Here is a 13,437-nt window from a genome sequence, read left to right on the forward strand (position 1 = left end):
GACTTAATTTATCTAAAAATAATACTTCTACTATGAATTACCTTTTGTGAAGCAAGGTCCCAAAGCTTGTATCATTTCATACCATAACTGTAACTGATGAAGATACATTTCACAACCTTGTTCTCCAATTTTGTTCACTTCTCCTTTAGCACATGTGCATATACCTCGCAACCAAAAACTCTAAGATGTCTCAATGAAGTCTTGTGACCTAACCATGCTTCCATAGGTGTTTTATCAACAAGAGTTAATGTAAGAGACCTATTAATCAGGTAGCAAGCAGTGGCAACAACTTCAACCCAAATTCTTTGTTCTAGACTAGCGCCACTCAGCATACTCCTAGCCTTCTCCATCAGTGTCATGTTCATTCTTTCTGCAACTCCATTATGTTGTGGAGAATACAGAGTTATCTTATGTCTGTTAATGCCACAATCATTACATAATCTATCAAAATAATTAGAGCAAAATTTACCGCCATTATCAGTCCTCAAATATTTATTTTTTTGTCCACTCTGTAACTCATCCATTGCTTTAAATTATTTAAAATGACTGAAAACTTCAATTTTACTCTTTAGAAAGTATACCCATGTCCTACTAAAATCATCAATAAATGAAACATAATATGTAGATTTTCTGATTGAAGGAACATCTATAGGATCAAACACATTCAAATGAATAAGATCCAAAACACCACAAGATTTATGAGAACTCGAGTAAAACTGAACACAATTTTGTTTTCCATAAATGCAATACTCACATAAATCAAAGGCAATATTACAATCATTCAAACCTTCAACAAGGTTTTTTATTTTTCAAGGACCGCAAACCCTTTTCTCCAATGTGGCCAAGTCTCTGGTGCCATAACATAGTCTTCTCTGCAGGTAACGTTGCTTCAAAAGAAAGAGCACCCTTAGGTACCTAAAAGCCATGTCCATCTGCTGAAAGTGAAACCCTCAAATATTCTGATGAAGTATCCACAAATTTAATTTTTATAGAAGTGATATTACACTCAACAATGTATGCCTCTAGCTTATACAAAGTGTTGAACCTAACACCTCTAGCAATCACCATATCACTCTTAATCATCTTACATCCTGCATCAGAAAAGACTATCTCCACACCCGCATCTATCAATTTTCTCATAGATAATAAATTTTGTTTTAATCCAGGGATATACAACACACCGCTAATCCTTTTTATTCTACCATTAGAAAACCTGATCCTAACTTTACCTCGACCGACAATGTCTAAATACGAATCATCACCCTAGTACACCTTGCCTCCATTAAATTCTTCATATTCAAAAAACCAATCTTTATTGGAATTTATATGAAAAGACTGACCCAAGTCAATTAACCATGCATCATTACATGTATGAGTAGCCAAAGTTGCAATGAATGCATCACCATCTTCCTTCTCTGACTCAGAATTAGAATCGAACTTCATCCTTTTCTTCTTTGCAGTCCTTACGGATGTAATCTGAATTACCGCAATTCTAGCAAATGACTTTGGACTTTCCAAGAGATTTTGATCTCCCTTTGGATTTGGACTTATTGTACTTCTCATTATTCTTGCCTTTTTCCTTAGGTCTTCCATGAATAGTTAGTGTTTCCTTCAAATTGATGGATACCTTCCTCTACCTCTACCTCTCTTCACCAACTAGGGAACCCACCATATCTTCAAATTTCAAAACAATAGATGTACTATTGATAGCCATAACAAGAGAATTTTATGAATCAGGCAAAGAGAAAAGCAAGATCTGGCATTTCTCCTCATCGTCCATCTTAACACCAATAGATGCCAATTAAGCCACCAACATATTAAATGCTTCCAGGAAGTTTGTAATCTTTCCACCCTCTTCTATTCTCAAGGAATACAATTTCTTCATCAAGAGAAATCTACTTCAATAAAGATTTTGCTTGATACATTTCACCTACCTTAGTCCATACTTCTGTGTTGAGTTCTCTTCGTGGACATTGATCAAAACAGAGTCTGCCAGACACAATCTAATTAGACCCTTGGATTTACGGTCTGTAACATCATATTGAGAAGCCATAGTAGGATCTAATGTTCTTGAGACATTCAGATCAACAACATCCCATAGATCTTGATCTATTAGCAGATCTTCCATTTTCAGCTTCCACATCTCAAAATTACTACAATTAAATTTCTCCACCTCTATTCTCCCTAACAACAAGATCAAAAATTATCTTGTACAAAAGCTCCCACTCAAATATGGAGTAGTTCAAAAAACCCAACAACCCACAACTGAAATCAAAGGTGATCAAGCTCTGATACCACTAGTAAGGAAGTTATGTAGATGAACAACTTCCTACACTAACCTTGAGAGGAGAGTAATGCAAAAAAAATTACAGATCATTATAGTAGTTACAAAAACTTAAAGAAATAAAAAAAATATCATGCATACCACAATACAACAACAGAGTGATTTACGTGGGCAAAACCCTTTCTGGAGAAAAACCCCACACTGCAAAAGCAGCTCAATATATTATTCAGCAATCAATAATAGATTATAATATACTCTTAGAGAAATCTTTTAATAGGAGTACCACTAATCAAAGACTTAGAGGTAACTCAATAGCCATAAGACTCTTACACACAACCTCTATCTCACGCACCTCATATATAGGAGATACAATACAAGAAACCGTCAAATAGTATTACAAAACCATGGGAAAAAACCACCCAATAAAGTATAGCCAACCTTATCTCTATTCTAGATGCCCTATGATGTGTCAAAAAACACATCAACTTGTGTTCCTCCCTTTTACAACACATTTATGTGTCTGATGCAATTTATATTTCTTATTTCAGGATTCCAAACTTCTGGAGGCCATAAGTTGTGAACCATATCAACAATAGCATTACCGATTAATTGACATCAATGACAACATAACATATCATTAATGCAATATTCATGCAAAAGCCAACAATCTCCCCCTTTGGCATTGATGGCAATACAAATATCAATATCAATGATTGCTACGTGATTGTGAATAGGAATCCCTGTTTACATTACCAAGTATTCACCATGCTCTCCATGTCTTCAGCTTGTTGTTGGTTCTCCTTCCCATAATCACATAATTCTTCTCCCCCTTTAACAACAATGCCAAATTGAAAGTAAAACATGTAATGTCAAATTTCACTGTGCATCATCAACAATCTGCAACTTGATGCTCCCCCTGTGGAATAAATCCACTTTTACACCAATCCTTCTATAAAATTCTGTAAGTAGCTCTGGGACTGATGTAATCTACATCATACTTAACTGGCTTCATGAAGAGGGACAACCCCTAACTAACTTATAAGATACTCAAAAGTAGTCTTAGGCAGAGGTTTAGTAAACATATCTACAAGCTTCTCCTTGGTAGAAACATGCTTCAAGATCACATTTTTACTCTGTACTTTTTCCCTCAAGAAATGATACTCTAATTCAATATGCTTGGTCCGTGCGTGCAAAATAGGGTTCTTGGAAATATTTATGGCACTTGTATTATCACATCAAATCTTTATAGGTTCTGAAATCCTCATCTCAAAACCTTCCAAAATGTGTATCATCCATATAGCCTGTGTACAATTCATGTAAGTTGCAACATACTCAGCTTCAACAATATATTGTGAAGTACAACTCTGCTTCTTACTACTCCATGAAACAAGTCTTCCTCCAAGAAAAAATGCTCCATCGGTTGTGCTTTTCCGGTCATCAACATTTCCTACCCAATCTACATCTGTGTACACCTTCAAGTCAAAATTTCCTCCATATGGATACCATAACCCATAATCAACAGTACCTTTCAGATATCTAAAAATTCATTTGGTTGCTATCAGATGTGTTTCCTTAGGATTCTTCTAGAATCTAGCAACTATGCCAATTGCATGAGCTATGTCTGGTCTGCTATGAACAACATAGTGCAATTTTTCAATCATTGACCTGTATACCTTCTCATCAACAGATTTGGACTCATCTTCCTTAGACAACTTACAACCTGTAACCATAGGTGACCCAACTAGTTTACATTCACTCATGCCAAATGTCTTCAAGACCTCTTTCACATACTTAGACTATGTGATGAAAATACCATTCTTCATTTGTTGTATTTGCAAGACTATGAAATTTTTTATTTCTCCCACTAAAGACATTTCAAAATCAATTTTCATTTCATCTGCAAAATTGTTGATCATGTCATCATTACCTCCAAATATGATATCATCAATAAATACTTCATTGACTAGTATTTTATCTCCTTCAGATTTGAGATAAATGTTACTATCATCACTAGTTCTTAGAAAGCCTATCTTCATCAGATGTGTATGAAGCCTTTCATACCATGCTCTCGGTGCTTGCTTTAATCCATATAAATCTTTATGCAATCTGCATACCATATCTTTCTTATCAGTCAGAGCATAACCATCTGGCTGCTCAATGTATACTTCTTCTTCTAGTATCCCATTAAAAAATGCAGACTTAACATCCATTTAGTATACCTTGAATTTCTTGTGTGCTGGAAATGCAAGTAAAGTTCTGAAATCTTCCAGTCTTGTCACTGGTGCAAAAGTCTCACCATAGTCTTCTCCTTCCTCTTGTGCATAACCTTTGCAAACCAACCTAGCTTTGTTGTAAACTACAACACCATCTTCATTCAACTTGTTCATGAATACCCACTTAGTACCCATCACATTTTTATTTATCGGTCGGGGTACTAGGGTTCATGTGTTGTACTTCTCAATTTGATCTAATTCCTCCTCCATATCTTTAACCCAATGATCATCACCAAATGCTTCCTTAGCAGTTCTTGGTTCAATAGTGGAGATCATGCAAGAATTCTCTCTAATTCTTCTTATGGTTAGTACTCCAGCATCCTTATCCCCAATAATATGTTCAAGATTGTGATTCAGTCTCACGTATCTTGGAATAACATGATCATTATTTTCAGGTTCAACTTCTTCATTATCATCATCATCTTCTAAATTTATTTGTTCCGGTTGAACTAGTACATCAATATTTGCTTTACCGGTTTCAGATTTCACAGTTTTTGGTTCCAAAAACAAAATGTAAGGATCTTCATCCTTTTTCTCCAAATTGGTTTCCTCTGAGAATTTAGGATTTTCATCCACTCAAACATCAACACTCTCAATAATTCTTTGTGTTTGGTTGTTAAAACAATTGTAGGCCTTACTCTTGATGGAATAGCCAAGAAATATACCTTCATCACTTTTAGCCTCAATTTTGCTAATATAATCACCTCTCTTAATAAAACATTTTCTTCCAAATATTTTGAAATAACTAACATCAGGTGATCTACCATACCAATATTCATAAGGAGTCTTGTCCTTACCTCTCTTTACTAGAATCCAGTTCATAGTGTAGACAACTGTGCTGACAGCTTCTCTCCAAAGAGTTTTCGCTACACCTCCTTGTATCAACATTGTCCTAGCAGCTTCAACAACTGACCGGTTGTTTCTTTCTGCGATACCATTATGTTGCGGTGTCCTAGGTGCAGAAAGTTGTCGTTTGATACCATTTTCTTCACAATACCTAGTGAATTCCTCATAAATAAATTCACCGCCTTGATCTGTCCTCAGAAACTTATCCTCTAACCGCTCTCTTTCTCATCTAAGGTTCTGAATACCTTGAACTTACCAAAAGCTTCAGTCTTATCCTTCAAGAATGCGACCCACATTATCCTTGAGCAATCATCAGTGAAGATCATAAAATATTTGTCACCTTTGTTGGCAATATAACAAGGATATTGAGAAGGTTGTTGATGATTATGGACATAACTGATTAAAGATGTTTTACTATCTTGATATTATTATTTTGTCATTGATGTCAAGAAAATGATTTTCTAATTCAGTATGATGTTGCCATATCTTAAGAAATATGATATGAAGATTATAAAGAAGTTGGTAAAGACGCAGGAAAGAATATGATGAATAAAGGGATAAGTTATTCAATGGGCAACTCTACCGAGTCAGACAATGATGAGATCTTGATGTTTTAGATTGTTTTAACATCATACATATGTTGTAAAATGTAAAGGTTAATACTACACTATGTTATCAGGCAAAGAACCTAGTCGGTAAACCCTAAGGAACCTAGTCGGTAAACCCTAAGGTTATCGCAGTCGGTTAATGAAGACAAAATGTCTACCGAGTAAAGTTAAGTATTCACTGAGTTGTAACTGAGCTATAACAGAATGCATTAAATGTTTACGTGTGATATTTAATGAAAGAAGTTGATGAGCTCGAGCAGATCAATGATTGGCAACCCGTGGAAGAAGTTTGTTAACAAATCTAAGGCAATGGAAAGTCGGCAAGAAGATCTACAGCTCAGATTGAACCGCATTACCCTAACACAAGTTCCAAGATGATTGTGCAAGTTCCGAGGCAAGGTAAAACTTTTTTCAGATCGTTAGATACAATGAACCTGGACAAGATTGAAGATCTAATGGCTATGATTGATCATGGGAAATGTGATCAAGGAGATTAAGCGGTTAGATGGCTATTTATAAATAAGGAACTATTGAAAAATAGTGGATGCAGGCAAGTGTATGCACAGGGATGCTACATAGTGATCACCGAGCATAGAAGCCTGAAGACATGTTGGAATAACAGAGTATTGATGCCCAATAGATAGACAAGATTAGTTCTATGTCTAGATTGTGTTGAACAAATAAGAATCTGCTTTAGCATTTTAGATGTAAAGTTGCAGATAGATTGTATTACTGTTAGCTTGTGAAAGTAACAGGAAATCTCTTAACCGAGTGGACTTAACAGTCTTATAAGTAAATCCTCTAACAAGGTGACATTCTACATGAGTGTTTGAAATCCTTTGACAAGGTCACTTCTAACAAAGTGAAGATCCTAACAGATCTGAGGGAAATCCCTTAACCGGGTCACATCTAGCAATGTGTTTTGTAATCTTTAACAGGATTGGCTTTTAACCGAGCATACTCTAGAAGAGTATATTTCTTAGTGGGTCTGAAATCCCACAGTGGTTTTTCCCAATTTGGGTTTCCATGTTAAATCTGGTGTTATGAGGTTTATATTGTTCATATGCTTTTGAGTTTGCATGTTTGACAATTTTATTCTATGACTGATATATGTTACCGAGGTTGAATCTGATGTTCTCATTAATGATTAAGTTTGTATGATTCACCCACCCCCTCTCATCTTGTTAGCTATCGGATCTGTACTTATATTAAGTATCAGAACTATCAATTGGTATCAGAGCCTTGGACTCCGAAAGGAAAGTTTAAAGGCACTTGAGTTAAAGATCCAAAGATGTATAAGAGGGATGCACCTAAGTTGAATAAGTCAAGTTTCTCTACATGGCAGAAAAGGATGAAGCTATATCTATCAGGAGTTGGAGAATATGCTATATACTATCTGGAGAATGATTTTGTTACACCGAGCACCTATCCATTGACTATGGAAGAGATAAAGGCAAAGCAAGAACACATTCAAGCAATGATTGAAATAACATCTGCAATGACCGATTCTGAGTTTAATGATCTAGAAGGCTGCAATGATGTGAAGGCTATGTGGACTAAGCTCATATTTGTATATGGAGGAGATGAAAATGTTCAGAGAGCAAAAGTTGATAGTCTAAGAGGACAACTTGAATCTGTGAGGATGAATGAAGGCGAGAACATAACCCAGTACAGTACAAGACTAAAGGAGATTGCAAATCAAATCAAGGGAGCGAGAGGAACTATTGAAGAAAAGGATGTGACAAGTAAGTTGTTAAGAACCCTTCTACCTACCTATGCAATCCGAGTCTCTACAATCAATGAACTAAGGTCTATACCTAATATGCCAGTTTCCTTGGATGCTACTATTGGTAAGCTACATCCATTTGAGTTAAGTAATTTTGACAACAGTGGGTCATCGGTAAATAAAGTTGAATCTGCATTTAGTTCTTTTCATCTGAATGAATCTAATGATTACAATGAAAGAAAGTATAAGTACTCTGGAGGAGATCATAGTGGAGCAAGTGAAAGATTTTGGAAGAACATGGAGGAGGTACACAAACTGTATGAAGAAATCAGAAAGCAAGAAGAGTTTGAAGCACTATTGGCCAAAAGGTTACCCAGAGGCAAAGGTAAGTATAAGGGAAAACTACCCTTGAAATGTTTCAATTGTGATAAGATTGGACATATGGCTTCTAACTGTCCTGACAAACATTTCACTAAAAAGAGAGATTACCGAGATGATAGATAGAAAGATAATCATTACAGAGGTCACCGAGACTTTAGAAGAAGAGATAAAAAGACCTGCTTAATTGTTGATGACGAATCTGAAGATGATAAATCAGATGAGACTGATACAGAGGAAGTTGTTTATGTGGCTATCAAGGATGGATCAAATGAAGAAAGGTATGAAGAAAAAGCCCTAATATCTCACATAAACACTAATGATTCTTGGGTTATAGATAGTGGATGCTCACATCATCTGACAGGAGATAAACACAAGTTTGTTATGTTAGAAGATTATGATGGAGGCTATGTTAGATTTGGTAATGATGCACCATGTCCGGTAAGAGGTAAAGGATCCATAACACTTCTTGATAAAGCAAGATGCAATGATGTTTATTGGGTTGAAGGTTTGAAATATAACTTGTTGAGTGTAGCACAGCTAAACAACACAGGTTACCGAATAGAATTTCAAAAAAGAATTGTCAAAGTTCATGACAAAAATGGAAAGTTAGCTGCTACCGAGACACAAACAAAAGGTAATACATTTCACCTTGACTCTACTCACAACAAGTGCTTGCATGCAAAGATTGATAACACCTGGTTATGGCATAAAAGGTTTTGTCATGTTAATTTTGATAATCTGATCAAGATAAGTAAGAAGCACAGAGTAAGAGGTCTACTGAGTCTTGAAAAACCTGAGAATGCTATGTGTCAAGGATGCCAAATGGGCAAGATGACCAGATCCAGCTTTACAAGTAAGTCCTACACTTCTAAGGGAATTTTAGATCTTGTACACATTGATCTTTGTGGTCCTATGAAAGTTCAAAGTTATTATGGTGATAAGTATTTCATATTATTTGTGGATGATTATTCAAGGATGATGTCAGTAATGTTTTTAAAAGAAAAATCAAAAGCTTTTCAAATGTTTGAGTGGTACAAGGCTAGAGTTGAAAATGAAACAGGAAGACAACTGAAATGTCTTAGATTAGATAGAGGAGGAGAGTTCACATCTGATGAGTTCAACCTATTTTGCAATGATCATAGTGTGTGTGGGAAAAGCGGGTCGATAGAACTCAATATGTGAAAAACAGAGCTCTATGGAGCCTTGCTCACACACCCACATGACTTCTTGGTGCAACCTATGGAGTAATGAAGTGTCACTCAGCTTCCCAGAGTTGGTCCCATGGTTCTCTATCTTACACGGTCCCTCAAACCAATGTTTTTTGCTCTCATATCACTGAGCAAAATGGTTTAGGGATGGCAAATGCAAGAACGAGGGATGTTTTTTGTTGGTTTTAATATGAGATGCATCCTAAGCTATGCATGATTCTAGAAATGCAATAAACTAACTATAAGATGACAAGGTTAGTAAACAAACTATCCTAGCATGATATATTAGTCTATGATTCAGCTAAATGATAAAGAAAGTATTCTAAACATGCATATTTAGACTAATTTCTATCTAAAAGAGAGGCTAAATGATGAGCATATATGAAATGAAAGCTTGAATGTATTTGAGCATAAGTATGATACTACAAACTTCGATTCATCTCCCTAAAAATGGAGGAATGAGAGCTCTATTTATAGCAAAAACAGGGCAATGGATGGTCAGGATTGAAAAGGTTGATCAAGGGTTGAGTTTGAAAGTTGGAGATCCATGTTTACAATTTGCACCAATGAAATGGTGACAAGTGTCAACATAGGGTTGGGTTGAGAGAAGGGGTTGGAGGCATTAAATGCTTGAGAAGACCTTATGGTTATCTAGAGATAAGGGTTAAGCTTAAGTTAGGCTTACCCATTGGATTAAGAGTTAATCCAAGGATAAACTCTTGTGCAAATGATTAAGAGATAATCATGGTCAAAGCATTAAAGGCTTGATGAGACTCTTGGGTTGGATGAAGGTTAAGTTAGGCAAAAAGTCTCTAACCATGTAAGAGGGTTGAATTAACCATTAATGGTTTGGGAGACTTTGAGGATATTAAGTGGTTGAAGATTTGAAGCCGTTAATGGTTATCAAAGACTTTAAGGGTTTGAGAAGTGACCTCCCCTTTCTTAGGGATGTGACAAAGTTTAGAAGATGGGTTAGGCTAATTAGAAGCGATTAGAAGAGTCTAGAAGGGATTAGAAATAGGTTTTAGAAAGGCAAGTGGGAAATGTAGGACAATGCAAGTGGATGGAAGGATAATTGGATTTAATTGAATTTAATGAATTTCATTCAATTTGGTTGCAATTTGGGAAAATTAAATAAATTAGATTTATTCAATTTAGGATAACTATTTAATTAAATTTGAATTTAATTAAAAGTGGATAGGGGGGATTTAATTGAATAAAATGATTTATTCATTAAATGGTATAGTGAATTTAATTTAAATAAATTGAGTAATTTACTTAATTAAATAGAGAAATGAACATAAAATATTCATTTAAGAATATGGTCATTTTTATACGTCTACACATGGTATTAAAAGACAAGTCTCTGCACCGAGGACTCCACAGCAGAATGGAATAGCTGAAAGAAGAAACAGATCTATTGTGGATTGTGCTAGAACACTGATGATTGAGAAGAAGGTTCCACAAAAATTTTGGAGAGAAGCAATAAGCACAGTTGTTTACACCTTGAACCGAGTTCAATTGAAGAAAGGTACTTTGAAGACACCTTATGAAATCTGGTATGGCAAGAAACCTAATGTAAGTTATTTTAAGATCTTTGGAAGCAAATGCTATGTTCATAAAGAAGATAGAAATGGCAAGTTTGATCAAAAAAGTGAAGAAGGAACATTTCTAGGATATTCTTCTAGAAGCAAAGCATTTAAATGTCTAATCAAATCATCTAACAAAATAGTAGAAAGTGCAAATGTGAAAATTGATGAATTTGCAGAAAGAACTGATGACAGGAATTCCAAAGAACCAAAAGACTATGATGAATTTGTCTATGTGCAACCGAAAAGTCCTACCGAGATAACTGTTGAAGGAAATGAGGAAGATATCCAGTTACCGAGTAATAAAGAGGATCATACAGAGCCTATCGAGCCTATATTAGCCAAATATGTCAAAAGACATCATGCACCAAGTCAGATTATAGGAGATAAGGATGATCTAGTGATGACAAGGAACAAACTGAGACAATACCCTAATTTCATTTTCCTCCTATAAAAGGGGAAAAGTGGTTTAATTTGATTCATTTGTTCATTGTTGACTTTGGAGAAAGAGAATTTGGTCTGAAGTCAAAATGCCTATCCCATATTCCAGGCATCGTTTTGAGCGCGTTCGGAGGTACTGGAGACCTGCCGCATATGGACCACTAGTAAGTCATCACATTTGACCCCTTTTTGATTTTTTATTTGGTCATTTTTGGTCATTTTTTGAGTTTTGAAATTCGGTTTTAGCGTTTTAGCGCGTCAAAGTCGTAAAGTAGCACATACAAAAATTTAGGTAGCGCATCAAGCTGATTTTTAGGGCTGTGTCTAAAACAAAATAGGGTAGCGTATAGAAAGTATAGGATAGCGCAGGGAGTTAGAATAGTGCATGCCGAACGTAGGGTAGCGCATCAGGTCAGCAGAGTAGCGCGTAGGGTAGAGCTAGCGCATGGGGGTCGCAGGGGTTCGCATGGGTAAGGGGTTTTAGCGTGTAGGGTAGACCTAGCGCATAGGGTTGAACAGGTAGCGTCAGCGAGGTATAGGTTAGTGCATAAATAGGTTTTAGCGCATAGGGCAGGTTGGGTGGTGCATGGGGGCAAAAGATTAGCGCGTAGAGTCAGTCTAGCGCATAGGGTAAATAGATTAGCGCGTAGGAAAAATAGCCTAGCGCGTGGGTGGATTTTAGCGCAGCGAGAATTTATTTTAATGCATCCGAAAAAAATTTGTGAGATGTGTTGATTTGTGAAAGTGTTGTGTTTTGCTGTCTTGGTTTTTATTGATTCGTCCAATATGAGTGTCGATATAACTTGTTATGATTTGTGATATGTCAAGTTATGCATAGATATCAATGTGTTGTGTGGATCAAAAGATGATTGGTTTTTGCACTCTGTTTTAAGTTCAATGTGTGAAGCCTAATTTGTGTTACAAGCTGATATGGGTTGGAAACTTGAGTTGTTTTACAAGCTGATATGGGTGGGAAACTTGAGTTGTGTTACCAATTTATGTGTTTTGGAGACTTGAGTTGTGTTACAAGTTTTGATATGGTTTTTGATAACTTGAGTTGTTTTACAAGTTGATATGAAATGATAGGATTTTGAACTTGATGTAGATGAGCAAATTGTGTCATGTTGTTGATGTGAGTTTGATTTTGATATCTTTGTTTTGATGTGGAAACTGATATTGGATTTGTTTTGCTTGTTGACAGGAGTGATTAGGTGTGGTTCAGTCACGGGAGCAATTTTCGAGGCCGTGGACATTGATACTGCGGTTGACCCAGGCTGACCTAGATATCATTGAGAGATGTGGGTTGACGTCCCTATTGGATATGTCTCGGTTCACTATGAACTGGGGGCTACTTACAACACTTGCAGAGAGGTGGCACAACGACACGAACACCTTTCATTTTGCCACAGGTGAGATGACAGTCACACTAGAGGACTGTTACAGGATCCTGCGCATACTAGTAGTAGGTGCACTACTACCATATGAGCAGTCAGAGGAGGGTGGTACAGAGGCACTTCGCCGCATTTTTCACGATGAGACAGTTTGTGGATATGAGATACCATGGTAGGAGTTCCTAGACCTGGATTATGCACCACTTCCATCAGTACTGGCAGGGTTTATTGGTGGATTCCTTTGTCCTAATCGCAGGTCAAAGGGATTCTCAGTGGGATGGGGGCTAGTTTTAGAGGAGATGGTTACACAGGGTTGTAGGTTTTCATGGGGATCGGCTATGCTAGCCCATCTGTATAGGGGTCTGCATGAGGTGGTATACCTAGGTTACGGCAGTTTATCAGCTAGCGTGACATTGTTACAGGTATGGTGCTGGGAGCACATTCCGGCTACTAGGCCATTAGCAGACAGAGATAGGCCCGTGTGATGCGCATATGCTTATGGATACTGGGGTCTAGTTGTCCAGTGGAAGCTAGGCAAACTAGAGCATTGGAGGAGAGTGTTGGATGACATCAATACGGTCACATGGTGACCGTATACAGGGTGTGAGGTGTGGGCGGAGGACGGGCTTGAGATGCCCTACGTTTTTATCATGAGATACCTGATTGGGAGGACCCCATTTGTTATAGAGA

This window comes from Cryptomeria japonica, chromosome 6, assembly GCF_030272615.1.
Source record: "Cryptomeria japonica chromosome 6, Sugi_1.0, whole genome shotgun sequence".
NCBI classification, from domain to species: domain Eukaryota; kingdom Viridiplantae; phylum Streptophyta; class Pinopsida; order Cupressales; family Cupressaceae; genus Cryptomeria; species Cryptomeria japonica.